This window comes from Anoplolepis gracilipes, chromosome 12 (genome assembly GCF_047496725.1).
Source record: "Anoplolepis gracilipes chromosome 12, ASM4749672v1, whole genome shotgun sequence".
In the NCBI taxonomy this organism is placed as follows: domain Eukaryota; kingdom Metazoa; phylum Arthropoda; class Insecta; order Hymenoptera; family Formicidae; genus Anoplolepis; species Anoplolepis gracilipes.
In genome coordinates, this window is record NC_132981.1 from 1,404,094 (window position 1) to 1,421,093 (window position 17,000).

At 26.4% G+C, this 17,000-nt stretch overlaps 1 long non-coding RNA gene across 1 annotated transcript; it reads right to left on the reverse strand.

Moving 5' to 3' along the window:
- Nucleotides 1-596: 596 nt before the first annotated feature.
- On the reverse strand, nt 597-16,985 carry LOC140672123 (uncharacterized). Its single transcript, XR_012047833.1, has 3 exons — nt 16,885-16,985; nt 4,285-4,438; nt 597-1,197 (listed from the first exon to the last, which is right to left on the reverse strand). It is a non-coding gene; the product is annotated as an uncharacterized lncRNA (long non-coding RNA).
- Nucleotides 16,986-17,000: the final 15 nt, after the last annotated feature.

Here is a 17,000-nt window from a genome sequence, read left to right on the forward strand (position 1 = left end):
TGCAAAAAGATTGTACATATGCAAAATACATAGCATTAACTTTACAAAAATTGATTTAAAATATAAATTTTAACTAATAAATATACATATTTTTTCTCTTTTTCTTAATTTTTTTCCTATTTTTCTATTTTTTTTTTTGTCATCTCTCTCTCTTTCTCTCTCTCTCTTCAATAACGTGCACGTTTTAAAAAAAGGAATCTTATTTGATATATAGGTAATGTTCAGTAATTGATGAAAAACCAGCTAATGGCAGATTCTTGAGAGCATTTGAAGACGATTTTTCCTTAGGGAAAATGTCGAGGCACTAATAATTTCTGAGTTATAAACGATTGAAAAAAGACGCTTTTCGCAAACCAAACTTTTTGAAGTTAAAAAATTCTCAAAACTGCATTCTTCAGTTAATTTCAGAGTTTACTACAAAGATATATAATGATAAAAATTGAAAACTTGCAATTGTTAGTATTAATTTATTCCATTTTTCGTAATTTTTACTTTATTTTGAATTATTACGATAAATATTAAAAAATTTCAGATTAGAAAAATAATAAAAAAGTTTCCTATTTCTTTTTTAGTAATGTAATGAGAAATATCTACAGAAAGAATATACATATATGTACAATATAATAAAATTGTATTTTACATTATATGAACGTGAGTATTTGTTGGAAAGTTTGCCTATTTTATTTATTTAATACAAAAAAATCACATAATAGTATTGTTTAGGATAATGTCACACACCGTCCTGTGCACAAGGGGAAGTTAATGACGCCTTTGTTTCGTCCGGGCGACTTCCATTTTTCATCGGCATTGGTGTGGCTGAGACTGTCGTTCTTCTTTAATCGGGTTAATCATTTTTAAAAGACCGACCACAGGTGACGGTGCGTCATACTCCTTGTGACTGTGATATTAAAGGACGTCAGGCATTCATAAACCGGGTTTCCCGGCTAGAATTAAATTTCTTAGGCGGGGAAAGTCAGGTTAGACAGTCGCCCCGTTCACAGAGGAATAATGAAACGCCACGAAAGCTGTCGCGCAATTTGTTTTGCTCAATATCCTTATTTATTCATTCATGATCCTTTTCTAAACTTTTATATTTAATATTTTTTACTTAATTCCTTCTTCCGTCCTTAATTCTTTCTTCGAATTGTTAATATTTTATATCTGATCTGGCCGTGACAGATTGTATATAAATTGCAACTGAAAAAAATTGTATTATCTTGTGTCAAAATCTAGAGATGCTTGCTGCACATACATGCATAATAAATAAAATGTATTTTATGACAAAGTCTAAAAATATTTTCATTTATCTCTTTATGCATATATATGATATCTACGGTCTTTGTCGAGTAATCTTCATCGAGAATAAATCTCCATAAAAATTTTTCACGTACGATACAAAAATATGCGGAAAATGCACAGAAGTTTATTGTATATAAAAAAATAAAAATTATATAATCTTGTTCACGTTAGAAATATTGATCGAGTTACAAGATGTATCACTACGGAGCCAATCTGTAAGTCGAGCCATATTTGTCAATAAAAAGCGTAACATCCCAAAACGTCTTTGACTTCCCGCGAGTCAGTCTCAGGTTTCCAAACCCTTATCCAGCAACGATCTCAAGAATTCCCGTGTCTCTACGACGGGCACAACAAATTAAACATTTGCGAAGGACGAGTTTGAACGGTAGATAGGTAGAGATGAATCGTGGATGGCCGACATAGCTAACCATAGAGAGACCTTTGAGCACCGACTTCGGCTTGGGAGATCTGTAAACCAATTAGTAACGCCTCGTCGATACGGAGGGCTAAGTCGTCCTAACCGGATTGTTCGGTTAAACTGCTTACTTGATTACAACATTAGTTAGTGTTACTGTGTTAGTGTCGCCTGTCGACGTCGGTAATACCCCTAAATTCCGATCACGTAGAGAACCACCAATTTTTGGCGCTTGGGAACGTTTTGGCTGTCACGCAATATCGTAAACGCAATTTTATCGAGCAAAATTCATTCACCTAGCTGCAGAAAATTTATGCAGCGCTTATATTTTCGTTCGAGTCAGCATAATTCGTTAATTCGTTAATAAAAAATTACTAAAAATATTTCTATTCTAATATTACTTGGTAAAATGATTACAACACTATTTTTACAAAGATCAAAATAAAACGAAACGCTAAAATAATATTATTAGTCCTTAATATTAAAATGGAACAATAAAGTCAGTGAAACAATAAGATGAAATCAAACAAAAATAAAAATAAGAATAAAAAATAAAAATGAGAATGAAATAAAAATGAGAATAAAATGATTATCAATTATATGTGATTATATAAAGATAAACCATGAATAAAAAGCAAAATAATGATAAAGATTAAAAATACTTATAAATTCAATTAAACCTATACTGCAACTAACCCCCTATTAAGCAAAGCCCATAGAAAAAAACTTAAATGCCATTAATTAGGATCATATCCACATATTTAAATATAATATTAACTAAATCTAATAACCTTTTATCATTAATAAAATGATAAGAATACAAATCTAATACAATAAGTATGATGATTAACTTCAAGTAGTTATAATCTATCGAATAAATGTTTGTTAAAAATAATGCCTCATCTTCTTCTTTTTTCACCCTTATAATATTTCTCCTTATTACAAACTGGATTGCCCCCTTGATCCCATTGCTTGCAAATCTGAAGCAGTTAAAATAACTGATTCTAAATCGAGATCATGTTTTTCAATCTATTGGTTTGGATTAAGCATTATCTTTTTGCTCAACTCTATCCCTTTAATAACCTTTGCTGCACCAGATGGAAGAACACTCTTTCTGCGTCTATTTAAAATGCATGTTTTTGTTGCAAAAGCAATAGCTTTATTGTAGAATTCTATATTAATTATATTCAATCCCAAATTATCTAGCTTGGAAATAGTATCTGCAGTGAAATTTCCTTTTAGAGGTGCATTAGGATCTGATTTTAATAATGATAAATTGATGACAACATCATTTACCATATTAAATATTATAAAAATCAAAGCTTCTGCTCTTGTTAAATCTAAATATAAATGAGGTCTAACTCTTGGAATAGTAACTAGATACATTATTCTGGGATCACTCTTCAATTTGAACAAACCTGGTAATCTATCCTCATTATCACCAATCTTATTTAAGAAAATGCTCATATTTGCTTCATTTATCAATCCACCCCAACCTATGCTTAAACCTAATGCAGAAACCATCTTGTTTTCAAACATTTTACTAGATAATTCTCTTGCTGTGTGAACTGATGCTCTTGGGTACGAATAACAACCTTCATTTATATTGTCATCAGCTTTTGGAAAATAAACAACTATCTTCTTTTTACTGCTGGTCTCAAATGTTCTATTTTGTCCTTTAAAAGCTAAACAATAATTATTTCCCTTCTCCATCAGTTTAAGATCTATCTCCATTTTTTCCTCTGATGATGTATCAATTGATGCATCATACATGAAATCAAACCTTCTCAAATCATCATTAACAGTTAATTGATATATTTGTCTAAATCCCCTTTGTGTTATGACTACTTCTGTCCCAACTGATTTTTCGAATTCTGTTTTTGATTTTTGGATTTGCTCAACCTGCTCGACAATTCTTTTAAATAACAATTCATTGGCAGAAATACTATCAACTGTTGGTTCTCCCTTGCTGTCAATTATTATCTTAGTGATAAAAAGTATTTTCATATATATTTGAGAGTGTCAACAATTGATATGTCAAATCTCATTAGTTCAACCATGTGCAACTTATTAAATCTTTGAGTGAATACATCCTTTGAGCTTAATTTAGAATATTCACCAGCTGCAGTATAACGTATGTTTTCATTTAGAAAAACAAATGTTGATACTGCATTTCTAAAGTTCTTTAGTGTCATTTTAAATAAATTTTCTGCCCTTTCTGCGTAGAACCAATGTTTGGTATAACTAATGTAGTTGGTTAACCTTTCCTCAGTTAGAATATCCTCCATTATATTGCCTTTTTTAACGTTTTTAAATCACTAGTATTCACGACGACAATAAGAGTAGCAATGCTTTGTGTAGATTACAGATATGCAGGCATAAATATATTTTACATTTTTTATGTAGCTAGCTATAACTACATATATTACATTGAGCGATGAATAAAAAATTTTTATAATTATTCACATATAGCAGCTATTGCTATAAAAAGGTGCGTAAAAATCTACGCGCTAAATATTTAAAAAAATATTTTAATAAAATAAATTATATTTTTGTATTTTGAAACTTACGTAATAACGATGCTGTAAGATTGTCAGGTAATTGTTGCACCGATTTTGCTAGATTCCTTGCTGAAGACTTCTATTTTCCTCTTTCGTGAGCAATAGAGATATACTATGCTACTTTATTAGAACTGGGCTTTCTCTCCACTTTGAACTTGAATACCTGCAAAATGGTAAGAATAACAAAATCCGGACTACGTCAACAAATTAGCACATAATTAGTACTAAATTAAACGAAAGTTATTTAGGCCAATATTTCGTATTTTTTGTGAGCCTCCGAATTTAATGTGAATAGACTATATTATTCCTAAATTCGGGGATATAGCTTCTCAAAGTTATACAAATCGCAAACATAAATACGAGAATACCTAGCGAAGTCAAGGGAATGCAAAAAAAAAAACCAAAGACAACGAAACTGAACAATAACGCAATGACCTTATTTTTCATCTGAAACAATATCACTAGCTCAAAGAAAATAATTGTGTTTTTTTAAGAAATTCTAATTATATGCTTATTTCAAATATTTATAGAAATAAAAGTAATGACATAAAAATAACTGGAAAAATTTTCCAAAATATATCAAATTTCATAGAAAAGCCTTCATTTAGTTTAGCTATAAAAGTCGTTGATATACATGAAACATCAAATACAGCAACATTTGATTGTAAAGATATAAAAATATAATGTTTAATTTTACCAATGAATGATAAATTTGCAGTAATTCCATTATTACACAACAATTTGTAATATCTACTGCATATTAAAGTATTATGTTCACACATATAAAGTTTAAATATTATTTTCACATTTAATAATTTTTTTCTAATTTATATTTAATTAAAAATGTCACTTTTTGTACAATTTTAATCGTAAAAAAATGTTATTATGATTAATAATAAATTAAATTTTGATAGTAGTTTAATATAAGTGCTGCATATAAAATAGCAGTAGTAGTTATTTTGTCTGGTCTTTTAAGATAACATTTGTCATCAGTGTTATATAAGAAAGTATCTTTAAGTTAAGTATAAGTAAATAAACTGTTATAAGTATAATTAAATTCTTAAAAATTGCATTTTTAAACGATATATTGTTTGCAGTTACTTTATTCTGTTGTAAAATTCAATGCCGAGTACGAGAAAGACAAAATATATTCTGTAATACCAACTATATGGTTAAAAGAAAATGACAAATATTCCTACTGACCTAAAAAGGACACTCGGAATTGCATCATTAAATGTAAAAAACCTCAGAATGATTGGATTATGCACCCGGTTACCGTAATTGATAAATATGGTAAATATATTTGCTTACATAATTAATAGTAAAGAGCAGCATACAAATATAATTTTAATATTATTTTGTGTATGTATTTATTGTATGTATGGCTGTATGTAAGTATATATGTATATAGGGTGATGCCAAACGGTTCAGCCACTTATGAACAAATTGCTTCTAATAAACATCTAGAAATGTTTTTATAAAAAGTTAAATTTAGGTCTAAAAAAGGTTTAAAAATGTATTTGAGCGTGAACTTTTTGCAGGAATTTTTACATATGTTTTAAAGAAAACTTTCTATTCAGATCTTTTATTAAATCACAAAGTTTGGTTGGAACTTTTGACACCTCGTATGTATATAAATTTTTATTTTGTGTGTGTGCAAAATAATAATAACATCTTGAAAAGAATTAATTTTTATAGATTCATATGAACATGTTCTCCAAAAGAAGAAAAGGTTAATAGAAGACAAAAACAATACCGAATTGGAATCTCAATTAGGCCGTGGATTAAGAAATAAAAAAGTTTCATTTCACATTTTAGAAAAAAATGAAAATAATATAAAAATTTTCTTGGATGAAATTTATTGGAAACTAATTTTTGTGCTTGATAAATGAATGTAATTATTCTGTTGAGTGTTATTTTATTTTCATATAAGATAATTCTTTTTTAGATAATATTAATAAAAGCAATACAAAACATAAATAATATTTTTCAAATAACTCTAGTACCAAGTGAAAATGAAATCAGCGATAATGATTCTATTCCCGAGTTAAATGAAAACATACGAAAAACATAAGGTATAATAGCGATATTCTATATTTATTTTTTTACTTTATATGAAAATATATTAAAACATGAAGAGTTAAAATTTTCATAACAAATGTGTTTTTCAGATAATGATGTCAATCAACTTCAAAAGAATATTAATAATAATGATCTCAATCAAGTTCAAAGAAATATTAGTAATAAACATCAATTAGATATTAATGAGATTCCTATTATTATAGAAGCACAAGATAATGGTATTCCTACAAAAGATGATATTCCTGTAGATAATTGTAGTAAGTTTTAGCATCTACACATACACACACACGCGCACGCACACACACACACACACACACGCGCGCGCGCGCCATATAAATACACACTAATTATAGAAATAGAAAAAAAAGATACAAATCATATTTATTTTTTTACAGCTACTAGAACTTTAAATACTATATTAAAAAATGTACTCGAAATAAAACTGTAATGTGTAGACGAATATATAAACGAGCGTTTACATATTTACATATTTTAAAAAATAATGGCAATAATGTACATATATATTCACCGTAATATTAACTTGCTTCCACCATTACCAATGGATTATCTTGAAAATATTAATAATTTCGAAATTATATTGGTATCTCAGGAAGCAGAATCACAGCTGGTATGTACAATTTTATCTCTGTTTTTAAATTGATATTTAATGCGTTAGGAATATCATAAATAAAAAATAATATTTTAGGTTAATATGTTAACTATGATTGGTGGAACAAATGAGAAAGATGCAATAAAAAAGATATTGCAAAAATTATTCACAAATAATCTAGCTTCAAAGTGCTTTTGGATTGGAGCAAAAATAATTTTAAATTAAAAAATTTGAAATTAATTATGTGCATGAAGAGTAAGTTGCATACAAAATATTGTTTCCCATTTATTACACATATTTTATTTTTTATTCATTTGATTTTTCTTTTATCTTATAAATATTCATTTCTTCAGATGCCATAAAAAATATTTGTTCTACTATAACAGAAGCACAATTTAAAGAGATTTTGAAAGCATAGTTTAGACAATCAATTCTGCGATTAAATCGTGAAAATGCAAAGAATGAAAATGCAAGAAACGATACTGCGAGAAACGACGTAAATATATGTTTTTATTTTTATTTTTAAACAAAAAAATTTGATTTTTTATTCTACAAGTTTATTTTCTATAGCATTTAATACATGAAATTAATAATTATATAACTAATTCAAATTAAAATAGTATATTTACTATATATAATGGCAATAATTATTTTATATAATATTTATATTATTTTAAATACTCATTCGTTTTTAAACGCATTTAAGTGATTAAATTTTTACAATTATTTAATTTCAGCTGCAATTTATGAAAGTTTAGTTAAAATTTATAAAGTTTTTAAAATATTTTATTATAAAATACTGTACATGTATATCTATATATATTTCGTATATACTGTTGTGCCTCCGTGAGGGGCACGGGATCGAGATCGTTGCCGGTCGGGATTCGGGGATGATTCGAAGGAGTTTTTGGTTCCCGTTGGGAGAAAACGAATAAATCTTGCGTTTAGTCCATTTATTGTCGCACTTTTATTACACAGTTACCCTTCTGATATACAGAGAGTATAATAACTATGCGTCTTATGCACCGGGTCACTCGCGAGCGCGGTAGGTGTCTTTTCGATCGTTAATTATTGCCCCCGTTTTTAGGCGGTGGGCCGCTTTTATCTCTTCCGGTTCCGGGTGGATTTCGGAGGGGGTCGCTTGGCGACACGACCGAATATGGTCGTGTTATACGATCACAAGTGGTATGAAATCAAGGTGCGAGCTAAGGGAGTTCGAAGTCCGAATTCCTTCTTCGCACCTTTTTGCAATTCAGCAGAGCCGAGATTTCCGGTCTTCTGCGCTCTCTCTCTGCCCTGATCTTGGCGCGTGTCTCTGCTGCGTCAGCAGCGCATTCTTATCGCGGTGCGTTCTGTTCGCTCGTTTCTAGTGATTAAATTCTTATACCGTATTTATTAACTTATAATATATATCTGTATAATATATATCTAGCCCTTCGGGCTATGACAATACAGATATAAAATAATTATTTTTTATTTTGATATTATCAATATAAATATTTATATATTACGTAATACTTTAATATTATGCTATGATAATAAGAAAGATGTTTTTTTTTTGCTTTATCTATGTCTTGTTTCAAATAAAATATTTTTCATACAGAGTTTGTAATCTTCAATTTATATTACTTTATGTTTTATATAAATGTTAAATTAAAATAATAATTATTTTAATAAATTGCGAATTATACTTATACAATTAAATAAATAAATGTATTAATCCATGTGTTATTTCATGAAGTGTTATTATTACATCCATTTCAATTCCGATTATATATAGGCGATTATAATGGCGCGTATAATATAATTGTTATTAGTAAAAACTTTTAACAACATAACTTTGTTGACTTTAATCTATTTTTACATATAATATATTAAAATAACAATATATATTATACTTGAAAATAGTTTAAATCGGTATATTATGTAATTAAAAGTTTTACTATTGACTATAAATATATTATTGTGTGTATGTTGCTATAAATATATTATAGTAATATATCATAGTAAAATTTAAATACTATTTCCACAAAATGTTTATGATACAATATCAAGAAATGTTTCTATAATGTTTTATATGTAAGTACCTGAATGCAGACATTAACCGTTTATGTTATCTCTTTAAAATGTTTCTATATACATCTCTAAAATAATTCACGTTACAAAGAAACAATATTGAAACGTATTAAATACGTTACTTTGTATAGTGGGTTATCTTTTCAATTTTTAATTCTCTTTTTGAAGTAATAAATAAATTATATATATTTCTAACAGTTTATAATAATATGCATTTATAACAATTTAGTTATAGAAATCTTGTAAAGGAATGCAAAAAAAGAAAGAAACTGAGAACAAAGAATAAAAGCTAATTGAAAAAAAAGAAAGGTCATTTCAACCAAACATCCAACAAAGAAATGATATCCTATAAAACGTTTGCAACATTTATTTTTCGAGAAAAGATATTTTACTAAGACATTCTAAAACAAATTTGAAACACGAAAAAAGGTATATAAAAAATTAATAAAATTTTTTTAAAAAGTTTAGAAAATGAACAAATAAATGGATTTACAAATTTTCAGTTGCGGCGGAAAAGCATTTTAGGGGGATGACATCATCCCTCATATACATATAAAACGGCTTTTTCCTTTAGGCATCTAGAAATAAAATTATATAAAATAAATATTTAAACAAGTTTATTTTAAAATAAGAATGATAAAATTTTTTAATAAAGCTTAAAAATAAGTAATGAAATTATTTTCATCTTAAAAACTAAAAAAAGAATAGTATAAATACATAATAAAATAATAATTAAATAAAAAATAAGATATAATTTAGCTAATATGGGTACTTTTTATTTGGCAATACACAAGTCCACACAAACATCATTCTATCTTTGTTGTTTCCTGGTGTTAAAAAAAGACAGAATGATGTTTGTGATGACTTGTGTCGCTAAATGGAAAGCACCCTATAAAGTTATAAAAATGTTTCACAATTAATTTTTATCATTTTTAATAATAATTAGGTTATTTTAAAATATCAAATAAAAATATCTATTTTAATAATTTCCACATGACAGAAAATTTATAAATATAAAATATTTACCATTATGTTTTTACATGACAATATTGAAGGTAAAGTTTGGGTAAAATTTTTGTGCAAAGCCATTTTAAATCTTTTTCTATCTCCTAGAAAAGGAATTAATTCCTTAAATTCTTTATCTGTTAATAAATCCAAAAGAGTTATGTCATCTATTTTTTGTTCTGAAATGATACAAAAAATAGGAAAAGGAATAATTTTTTTACTTATATATTGCTATATATGTAGCTTGAAACATAATACAATAAAAATTGATGAAAAGAATTTAAGAACGTAAAATATTAAAAGAATATAACTGAATTATCTCACAAATGAGAATATAACTGGATAATCTCACAGATGTGCATAGTATTGAAAAGATATATAATAGTTAAAATAGCTATGATAGGTTCGATGATTATATTTTTATAACATACGTAATTTGTTATTGTGTTCTGACATTATCCGAGTGAACTTCACAGTACACGAGTCAACAATTTAATACCAAACGTCACTATATATTGTTAACAAGTGAGTGAGCACCTATCAGTTACTGATTAGTGATTATTATGGCAAAAGTTACTTTAGTAAAAACATCACTTATTTACAGATTTCAACGATCATTGCTATTCACATACAATATTATAAGGTCAGTGATTTTTGTAATGTTGACTCTGTTGTTTGCCAAAAAAAATTTTTTAAAAAACACATCGGAGACGGTCTTAACAATTAAGTTAACAACTTCATTACACTTACATTTATAAATTATTATTAATAATTCTCGTTCTATTAAAATTGTAAATTTGTATTTTTACTATTGCGCTGAAGAAGACTCGAAAATGAGCTCGAAACGTACGCATTCGAATTATATTTAATTGTTAATTTAATCTCTTTAAACATTTATCGTTTAATATAAGATTAGGTAATAATGCGATAGTGCGATATATAATTGTGATATTATAGATTTATTATTGGTGATTTCACGACATATGTATGATAAAGTTGAAGTTTTTGATATTAATTATAATACATTTTACTTTGTCGATTAATTATATGGTTTGTTAATTATTACCTAACTCGTTTATCAGTACACAGTTTTGCTCTCTAAGGCCGTTTGTTATTTATCGTTCTTAATTTATATTTAAGAGAGCACTGATTTCATTTATTTATGTAATTTTTATAACAATTTTCAGGAAATGCATAATTATGAAATATTATAAATATGATTGGAAAACGCATTTTTTCTTTCCGAAATATCCGTAGTGTATAAAACGAAATATGCGTAGTCGAATACGTGGTAATCTCTTACGTACGTGCAAATTGAGACAATGCCGGATAATGCTACCGACGATTATCGGTATAAGCAATCAATTACTAGGCAGACACTTCACCATAATAACTTTCACAACAATAGCTTTTACGACAGTAGCAATAGTTTTCACGACAATAACGATAGTTTTTACGACAAGCTTTTGCGACCGTTCCTCTGTTCGGCTCAACCAAGACTAATCACAAGTTTCTAGAAATGTAACACTAATTAATATTAAAACACGTTTTTTCTTTCTAAAATACGCGAAACAAAACGTATGTAATGACCGAACACGCAGCAACGTATTACGTGTATGTATGTGCACGCTGAGACAAAGAGATAATGCAACATGGAACGCCGGGACACCGGGTAATGCTAGCTGGCGCTATAACCACCAAAGAGTAAAAATTACTCTTTGATAACCACAGTCAGTGCTGTGATTAAACAGTACGCAATAAATGTTTAATGTGCCCTAGGATAAGGTGCAAAATTTTAATAAATATCAATAAAATTTTTAAAGTATCTACAAATCTTTTGGTATATATTATTCCTTAATAGTAAATAATGTAGCTAGTGTAGCATTAAAATTATTCAAAATTTTTTTAATATATATATATATATGTATATATATATATATATATATATAATATATATAAGAATTTTTTAATTTTTTTCTTAAATCATGATGGAATATTTAAAGAAAAATAATTCGAACAGCTTATTGGTAAAATATTTTTATATGCTATGATCTTTACGAATATAATTTATTTATATAAGCTTATATGAACTTAATAATTTATATGTGTATATTGCATCATTTCAAACAATAAATTAATTTAAACAAAACAAGCTTTTTTTAATTAAACAAATTTGATCTTTGTCACCTACTTTTAAATTTGACATTATATGATGGTTAACGCAAGAAAAATCAGAGTGTTTCAAAATAAGTACTGTTCAATAATAAATTTGCTTAGCCTAATAAAAAAGAAAAGAATCTGGAGAAAAAGTAATAAAAAAAAGAATAAAAAATACATTTGTTCAAATTATAAATTTGATTTTAGCGTTATAACATTTAACAATAATATACAATTAAGATTACAATTTTGTATCCGTAAATTTTTACTATGGTGAGATAATAAAAAATGTTAAATAAGTGTTAGTTTAAAATTTTACTATGTAGTATTATAATTGATCTTATAATGTCATGTTGGTCCACCAGTAATACAAAAAATAGTAAAATATGATATAAAATTGTATTATAAATTAATATAATATTTTCTCTGTGTATTAAAATGTAATGGTAATTATACAACTCCTCGCGCTCGGTCGCGCTGGATGGCTTTTATACCGCCTGGTGACTGGGCAAAATTTGAAGAGGTTGCCCAATTCTCGTCGGGTGCAAGCGCAGGAGGTCCAAAGTCAAAATTCCTCGCTTATATTTCGTAATTAAAGGAATTTGTCGCGGCAAAGGAATTTGTTCCGGAATGTCGCAGACGTTCGGTTTCCGCGCGCGGATCGCTGTGTCAGAGACACAGTGCGGTCAACGCTCCGGTTGAGGTGCGCAGATTCTCGTCGCACTTTTCTTTCGCAATTGCATATTTTTTATTGCTTAACTAAATAATACATTAATTATTAATTTATTATATATATATATATATATATATATTACACTGCATATTTATGTAGTTTCATTTTCTAGAACATTACAAATTACATTTATTGTTTATTTATATATTACAAAATTTGTCTTTTTATATGTACTTTATATGTTATTCTTAAATTGTAGTCAAGAATAAAATGTTTTACATACATTATTTATTTATTTATTACCTTTTTAATTTACTTTTTTATTTATTTTTACATACCTTATTTATTAATATTATTTCGTATATATATAATTTTATTTTAAGTATATACAAATATACATATATATATATATATATATATATATATTTAACTATATATTTTATTTTAATTTCAGATAAAGATAAATATATCCAACTAAATTGATTGATTTTAATACAGCTTGCAAAAATAATTTAATTAAATCAAAAGAACAGTCTAATGTCTTGAAGCAAAATAAAAATAAAAACTATAAGCAGAAAAAATTGCATTTACTTAAAACAAGTGATGTGACAAGAGCAGAATTTGATAAAGCGGTATTAAAACTGATTGTAAATACAGTTTCTCCATATTCTTTTGTAGAAAACAATGCTTTTGTAGAGTTTTGTGAATTATTGATAAAGAAGAAACCAATTACTAGAAAAACACTAATATTGATTCTTGAAAAAGAGTACACAACAATGCAAGTATAGTTAATTAAAACTTTGAAAAAGCTAGAATATGTTAGTGTTACAGTTGACATATGGACATGTTTTAAAAGGTGTGACTTATATTTTTTATATTTTGTAGAGTATAAATATTTTTGATACCTGCATCTAAATTTTATTTTTCTATAAAATTACATTTTTTTGTATATATTGTAACTGTTAACAATACCAATACTAATATAAACTAATAAGTTTTTTACTTTTCTTATTAATTTTTTTTTATTAATAAATATAAAAATTTATTTACAAATTTAATTTTTCCAAAAAAGAAGAAAAAAAAATATTAGTATGTTTTTCAAAAAATATTTTTATTTTACATTTTTTCAATTTTATTTAACCAATACATTTTTTTTTACTTTCAAGGAGTTATTTAGGGATGACAGTACATTGGCTTGACCCAAATACTTTAGAAAGACATTCAGCAGGTATTGCATGCCGTCGGTTGCGCGGAAAACATACATATGATATACTCGCAGAAATAATTGAAAATATACTAACTGAGTACCAAATTTTAGATAAAACATTACATGTTGTAACCGATAACGCAACTAATTTTGCAAAAGCTTTTAGGTATATTTATTCCTTTATATGACAATTATTTATGTTTTATAACATTAATATAAATAATAAAAAAGTCTGTTTTTAATCAGGTTTATATTAATTGTAATTTGGTTAATTTATTTTTGTAGATATTTCTGTTCCAATGAGACAGAGAAGTCTGATACAAATGATAATGATGAAGTATTTAGCACAGTTGAAATAAGCTCGCTTCTAGCTGATAATGCAGGTGCAGGTATATGTATATAGGTTACCTCCTCAACATAAATGTGCTCCTCATACATTAAACTTAGTTAGTACAGTTGACATCAAAAAAGCTGAAAATGCTGATCTTGCTTATAATATAATAAGTAGAAAAGTCTTTTTTAAAAGTCAAGCAGTATTTAATAAGCAGAATCAATCATCTTATGCTGCAGATCTTATTTCAAAAACTCTTGAGAAATATTTGAAAGTTCCAAATGCTACAAGGTTTGTTGTTACTATTGCAAATTATAAATTATAGTAAGAATAATTACTTTCATCCTTTAAAGCAAAATATTAAAATTGTGAAAATTTTAAGTAATGAATACTTCATTTCAAAACATTATAATTTAATGTCCAATGTTTAATGTTAAATATTATTTAATCTTCTTGTTTAACCGTCTTATAAGTCTTATTTAACCCTCTATATAACATCTTATGTTACCTAACTTTAAAATCGCATATTTATACATCTTTTAAATTTTAAATCTTGTCTGTTTATTTCTATTACTATTGTCATTAACGTAATAAAATCAATAAGTTATTTATAATATTATTAGTTATTTATTGTTTCTTACACTAGAGTGGATATTAGATATTATTGAAAGATTTCTGTAAATATCTGATTACACTTACTTTGTGCACGCATAGGACATTTTTTTTATTATTTTTATAAACGAAAAAAAGTTTATACAGTAATTATAAGTAACTATATTTATTTTTTTCAATTTTTAATGTGATAATTTTATTTTTATAACATTTTAGTTTAGTCATTAGTATTTTTGTATAATTCAGTTTTGTGATTATATTACGTTAATTATAATGAAAAATTAAAGAAAGATATTTAAATATTAAAATTTATATTTCACATTTTCAATATTTGTGTTATTACTTTGTTGTCATGTTTTCAGAAAAAAAATTCAACATTGTATACAATTTTATATTTGAGATTCGCGATCTATATGAATATTAGGATTAGTCTTTGAGTTTGAGCCATGTAAATTTTCTATTTGTTTTTAACATTTTGTCAAACATTTATCAGGGAAAAGTAACCTGACGCAAGTAATAGAAATGTTCACAAAATGTCGAATTCAAATAAAAAAATTTACGCGGCTTAAACTCTAAAACCAATCTTAATATTATATTATATATAGTTGCTTCTTAAATTATTTGAGACTTTTATATTTTTCTTTAGATGGAATTCATTTTTTGAAGCAATTTTGGATATATATGAAAATATAGAAAAAGTGAATGACCTTGTTTTTTCCTTAAATTTTCCTACTTTTACTCCTACTGAAATAGAATTCCTTAAAGAGTACTGCTCGGTAAAAAATTTCTTTTAATTAATGCTCTTTTCTTCTATTCTAAATAATTTTGAAAAGAATTCAATATATATACTGTGATATATTTATTTTTACAAAATGTACAGGTAATGGAGCTTGTTGCAAAAGGATTAGATATATTGCAAGGAGATAAATATGTCCACATGGGATACTTATTACCAACAATTCTATCAATAAAAGAACTTTTAAATAAAAAATTTTCTAGTATGACTCATACAAAGCCATTAATAAATTTGGTATCCTTGATGGTCGAAAATTATCTATTTAGTAATAACTATGATAATATACAACAGTATCCAATACCATTAAAATGTGCGTTCATAAAGTATAACACAACATTTTCAGCGCATGTTGAACGTCTGTTTAACGCAGGTAGCTTACTTTATGATGATTTAAGAGGAAAAATTACAGACCGAAATTTTGAAATGACACTTTTACTAAAATTTAATAAGCATTTATAATTATATAATTATATATATATATATATATATATATATATATATATATATATATAATTTTATATTAATGTTGGTTAGATGTCAGTCAACAATAATACAAAATTATGCATACTATACATAACTATACATAACTTATACAGAATTTTATATATTTTTATATACTTTTATATTGTTATATATAATTATATATGAGAACTTTTTTACCGTTTTATTATAGCCTAAATTAAAATATCAATTAAAAGATTAATTATGCAAAAAATGTAGTTTTATATAATTAACGTTAACTTTTAACTTTAATTTTTAACTTTTTAGCTTAATTTTTAACTAAGTTAGTTTTTGTTTTTAACTTTAAATGTTAACTTATTTAATTTATTGCCAATTAACTTTCAATTTAACTTAGTTAAAAAAAAAAATTAACTTTCCAACCCTGGATATGCCTGGTAAGCACCATTATTTAATTATTAAAATACAATAAAAAAGATAAATATCTTGCATGTTTTTAATAAAAAACAAAATTTTACAATGTTATAAATGTGTTTATTTTCAATTAACTTTATTTTCATGTTACATTTTTGTGTTAATTTTTTATCGTGTAGAAACTTACCGGGTTGGCGGCCTTACGATTCCCGCGACGTCTGTCTCGCCGGTATCTCAATCGTCGATTGCACAGGGCTTATCGTCTGCAGCTTGCCGTGGCTTGCCGAACAGTGATGAGCGGAA